We start from the raw sequence: 6,000 nt of genomic DNA, 5'->3' as shown, positions 1-6,000 counted from the left end.
GCCGCCTCGTTCATTCTTCCGTTCATTCACTCATAGACGGAGTGATGTCATTCATTCATTCACTAATCCAAGGACGGAGGGTGGGGCCGGTCAGACGGATCCAAGTACTGGACTTGGTGACCGAATCCTTATGAGGCAAGAGGAGGACCCTATCTTCAGAAATACCTTCCGCTCGCCCCAGAGCGATCCGCCGGGTCCCTGATGCCGGGAAGGCCCTCAGGGCTGCTGCCCGCGGCAAGCAGGCCCCGTCCCTAAGGGCCACAGGCAGGACGCCAACGGCCTGGGAGAGTGAGGTGAGCCGTCATTCGTCCTTTTGCCCATCTGGCGGGGCCTTGCTAGGCAGACGGAACCCCTCAGAGCACAAGAGGCCTCGTCCCAAGACAGAGGGAGCTGCCCGGCCACTGTGTGGAAGAGCGCAGGGCTGGGACCAGGCCCCCATATCTGTCCCCTCTTCCTGCGCACAGGGCAGCCTGGTGGCTACAAGAGGAGGCCCTGGAGAGGGTCACTCACAGCCCTGAGGCCACGAACTGTGTGAGCCACGGGCACGTGACTTCACCCCTCTGGGCCCCAGCTTTACCCCCTCATGGAAAATGGGATCAAAACAGCACGTGGCAAGGACCAAGCCCTGTGCTTAGCGCCCTTGACGTGTTTCAACTCAAGGGCTTCCCACCCCAGGGTGCTGCAGGGCGGACGCTATTCTTAGCCTCAGTTAACTGATGAGCAGACAAAGGCATGGAGGGTCAGGCAACTTGCATCGGGGCCAACCTCGTGAGGTCCCGCGAAGCTCAGCGGCGTCACGGCCCAAGTGCTCAGTGGAATGCCGCGCGCTCGGCTAGTGCTCCGTACAGGCGGCGCGGGAGCTCTCAGAGGGGACGCTGGGCAACATCTGGGGACACTTTGGGGTTGTCGCTGCAGAGGAGGGCGCTGCTGGTCTCTAGTGGGTGGAGGCCAGGGATGCTGCTAAATGCCCTACAGGGCCCGGAGCGACTCAGCCCCAAATTCAACAGCACCCAGGCTGAGAGGCCCTGGGCTGTGATTACTGTTCTCAGGAAGGGGCTTCCCTCCTAGGAAGGGTCTTGCATGGACATACCCACTGTTGGACTGCCCACCCCGGAGGTGCTTCCCCAGCCAGGCTGGGCTGGACACCACGAAAAACTGCTCCCTGGGTCCTCCCTGGACCCATCCGGGGTCCCAGAGGGCAGGTGGGATGTCCAGCCGGGGCTGCGCTGGCCGGGAGCAGCGTGCCCCAGGCCCCCACCCCACGGATGCCCGCTCCCTGCTCGTCAGCAGAGGGTTCAGCGCCATCTCCTCCATCTGAGTGTGCCCTGCACACTGGCCTCAGGTGGGCACTGGCTCCCAGCAGCTGGTCGGGACACCTCTGCACCGGTGTCTCAGGCAAGCGGGTAGAGGCCGCTCTGGTGGGCCAGCAGAGTTTGCAAAATGAGTCAGCTGGCAAGAGGGCTCAGAGCACGTGGGTTAATCATTAACGCACAGCTCAGACACTTCCCCGGGATCCCAAAGGACCTGGGTCTGCATGGCATCTGCCAGCCTTGACCATGGTCCTGCGTGACCCACCCCATCAGGGCCAGCTTAGTCTGACTATGTGCCGAAGGGGAGCTTCAGTGCCCAGGGACCCTGTCTCCGTTTATCCCTACATTTTCAGCTCTGAAAAGTCAGAGCTGTTTGTTGAAGGAGAGTGGTCCCATCTCACAGCTCACACTAACCCCCTGACCAGTAACAGCCCCTTCAGATCACCCTGCTGCGCTTCTCTAAGAGTCTGCTCTGTTCCCCATGCTGTGCCAGGCACTCAATGTACACTCCTTCTTTGAATGTTCTCACCAGCCCTGCAGATGAAGGGTTGTGTGTCTCTATTTCGTGGGTGAGGGGGTGAGGTCCATACAGGTGGCTGTCCAGCGACAGGTCTGGTTGAGAGCAAGGGAGAAAAAGAGTAAATCATTTCTTCCCTTGGGGCCTCTGTTTCCTCAAGCCGTCCCTGCAGTGCAGGGCGTGGCGAGGGTTAAGTGGGGCAAAGCAGGAAAAATTCTGAGCACCATCCCTGAGCACACCGTAAGAGCTCAATAAATATTGGCTGCCTCTCATGTCACCGGGCTGTGTCTCAGAGCCAAGGATCCTTGCCTGGTTTGCTCGCTGGTGTCGTCAGCACGCGGCAGGTGTTGCAGGAAAACTTATGTCAGGTGACTTGGCCAAAGCCACAGGGCAGGCCCCAAGTCTTAGCCCAGGTGGGTCTGACTTTTAGTGATGCGCTCTTTAAAAAGGCTGCATTCGGTCCCCGAGATATTACTCATCACTTGGGAAAGTGAATTACGCTTCCTTTAGGCAGGCGGGTTTGAAAGCAGCGGTACCTGGGTGTGGCCACGGAGCTCCCCTTCACGGGCCCCAGGCCAGCTGCCCATTGTTCCAGCTCACCGTCGGTGCAGACCCCGCGCAGAGCCCGAGCCTGGTGACGGTCACTCTCCTGACTGGAGGAGGGGCGTGAGGGGGTGGACAGGTGGCGGAGGCGGGGAGGCAATGTGGGGAGACCTCTCCCTGGGGGAAGGAGAAACTGGGACCACAGGGGGACTCTTGGGGGTGTTAGGGCATGAAAACAAGGACTGATGGCTGTGGGTCTCCCCAGAAATCAACTCTGGGCTCGAGGATTTTATCCCAAAGCTGGTCCCGGCTCGTTTGGCCACTGCAAACCCCTGCTGCACGAGATTCAAGGGTGATACATCAGAGGCTGCCACTGGCGAGAGATACAATAATAAACTTCATTCATTCATTCATCATCCACTCACTCATTCATTCATTCATTCACTCATTCATTCTCCCTTCCAGGAAACATTTCCTGACCACCTGCTTTGTCCAGAAAGGCTGCTGTGGGGTAGAGCCGAGATGAAAGTGCCTGCGTTCCTGACAGCAAGCAGTGCCTGGGGGCAGCGCAAGGGGTCTTGCGGGGAGAAGGTCAGGTTCAAAAATTGCATTTTGAAGGTGAGATTGATGCTCTCCTATTGTCCCCGTTTGCAAGAGCCACGTCCCCATCCTGGGCTCTAAACGTGTTCCACGCAGGCAGCACCGGGTTGCGGCGACGCTGCAGAACCCCCCTGGGGTTCAATTTTCTCAGCTGTAGGTTAGACTGGTCCACGCTCAGGGCGCAAATGCCAGCGAGTTGAAGCTTCGCTTAGCGCTTAAAGCCTCCTAATGGGCTCACAACACTTACCCGTGTCTTATTATTAATACCAATTACTAAGGCTCGGCCCTGCCAATCATGCGTCTCGTTTTATAAATACTGTCGGGACAAGAAGGTCACCCGCAGCTCTTTGCTGCAGCCATGGTCTTATTTGCAAAAGAAAGTTTGAAATAAATTCTCAGGGCAGAAAAAGGCACCTCACGAATGAAGCCCTGAAGTTGGCTCTCGTAGAAGGATCTGTTTTTGCTCAGGCCCTGGGATACAATTTTTAGAGGACCCTTGAATCATGCGTGTGGAGGTTCAAAGCCGGGTTCCACCACCCGGCTGCCTGGAGGCGAGACTGGGTCACCTCTGGGGTTTGTTAGTGTATTTAAAAAGTGACAAATGGTTGTTTCTATAAGGAACTTATAACTGGCTTTGGACAGAGTTATTGGATGCTGGGGATGGGGAGACGGCATGGACGGCATTTCTCCCCGTGCCCTTTGAGCCACCGCTTCGTGCCGCTGTAAACAGTGAAATGTAATATTGCCTTATTTGGTCACAGAGCCAAGTGATCACTTGCAGAGGCCTCTTTGCCTTTGACTGTGTGAGAAACAATTAGGTCCACGTCCTCGTTCGCCTGGGCTGTGGATGTGGGGGCCACCTCCGTCGACATGCTGGGGCTTCAGGGCCCCCTTTGGATGGGGCCCCCTGGGGTCTGGCGCCGATGCGCTTCTGGTGCAGCTTTCACAGATGCTGCCCAGGGTGCTGCCCAAGGCAGGGGAGCGTGCTCCCCAGATCCAAAGCTGGGCCCCGCGGGCTTGCAGTAGGCTAGGTGTCCAGGTGCAGGAGACCAGGCGTCGGAAGAACCTCCCATTTCTTTGAAGTTTGTGTGGACACACAGATTTGAAACAACAACGTTCACCGTCGCAGAGCTGGATTCCAGAAGGTCGGGTGTCCCTGGATTTCTGGGGTGTCCAGGGAGTGCTCCAAACCTGGACAGGGAAACTAGGAGCAGGATATCGGCTGTGGCTGGTGCCACTGGGATGCCAGGCTCGGGCTCAGCACTGCCACGCGTCCTGGACACTGAAGGTGGGGTGGCCCTTTCACTCACAGAGAAGGGGCTGGACCACAGGCTGGTGTGTTGGAGGGGCAGCTAACTGGGGTCCCAGGCCTTGAACCAGGAGCCCAGCAACAGCCATGCAGCGGGTGCTCCTGCCCCCAGGAGCAGCCTGGAGGAAGTCCCCCTGCAGAGCCAGCTGCCTCCTTGTCCCCTGGTGGACAGGAGAGGCCCTCATGCTCCCTCCGTGAAAGTCTAGCCTCCATGGAAAATGCGGCTGTCCCCAGAGGTCATCTGCTCAGTCACCACTCTCCATACCCGGGTGTTCCCTCCAAGGGGTGATGTGGAGTGGATCGGACAGTGGGAATTACAAGGATACGAAGAGGAAACACAAAGGGGCCGTGACTCCCAGGGTGGCCCAGAGTGCGAAGGAAGCTCTGGTGCCTGAAGTGATGGCGTGGCGGAGCCGGGCCTGGCATCAGAGGGCCCTGGGCTCTGGCTCCAGACTTGCTGTGTCCTTTGGGTGGGGCTGCAGGCAAGTCAGTTCTCTCTGAGCCTCAGTTTTCCCATCTGTGAAATAAGCTTACTGGGACCTGCCTTAGAGGGCTGTTGCGAGAAATACATAGATAGATATATGTAGAGATGCCAGTGGTACACGGTAGGTGCTAAAATGATGTTGGTGGGATTAAATAAATAATCGAATGAGAAAATGTCACTCAAGTTTTCCAGAATGTTATTATTTCACCTGCCATTTGTTATGATGACACACAAGAATGCAACTTCTGGGAAGTATCTTAAAGAGAGGATGCCCTTCCCCTTTCCTCTCCCTCTCTTACTGGCTGGGATAGACCTGTGATGGCTGGAGTAGGAGCAGCCATTTTAGACTATGAAGTGGCTTGGGGAACGGAGGTTTCACAACGCAGGGTAGCAAAAGGTAAGAAGCCTGCGTCTCTGAAACCAGAGAGCATGTTTCCTTATCCACATACCCCGGGATTTTTACACGGAGAATAAACAAACTTCCATTTTGCTTAAGACAGTGCATGAAAGTATTCGTGAACTGTGAAGATCCTCACAACAGTAAGGTAACGACCCTATCTCTGATATCCAGAGTGAAGGACAAGTTTGTTAACTTTCTGCTGCCTTTGTTTTTCACCTTTAAAATGGGTCCAACTTTTATTTTTATTTTGATGAGTGGCCTTCGTTTTGCCCTTACCTTGCCATAACTCCTTTGAGTTGACTGTCATCATTCAATGTCCTCACTCTATACGTCTGGGTGCCCAGCCCTCCCCACCCCCTGCCCTGCACTGTGCCCTTTCCACCCAGGCTGACTGTATTCTGCGTGCAGAATGGGCCTCTTACAGAATCCTGGGACTCAGGGGATGTTAGACAGTGTTGATTGCAGCTCTCACCCAGTATAGGCTGGCCTCACAGCACCCCCCCCAGCCTCTCTGCTTAAATGCTTCCAGGGATGAGGTGCTCACCACCTCCCATGCAGCCTGATCATTGCTGGCAACATCTTCATGCCAAGGAGCATTGCCCAGAGCTGAGCACCAGCTGTGTGCCCTGGGACTTGCCTACCTACCTTGGACCTGCTTTGCCTGGGACTGTCCTGGCTTCGGCACTGCAAGTCTCACACCTCAGGGAACCCCTCCACTCTGGGCACACTGGACAGGCTTTCCAAGTGTCTTAATTTCCTGGGACTGCGGTAACAAATTACAACAAACTGGGTGCGTTAAAACAACAGAAACTGATTCTTTACCAGTCTGGAGGCTCT

This window comes from Grampus griseus, assembly GCF_964374135.1.
Source record: "Grampus griseus genome assembly, chromosome: 8".
In the NCBI taxonomy this organism is placed as follows: Eukaryota; Metazoa; Chordata; class Mammalia; order Artiodactyla; family Delphinidae; genus Grampus; species Grampus griseus.
This window is presented reverse-complemented; position numbering follows the sequence as displayed.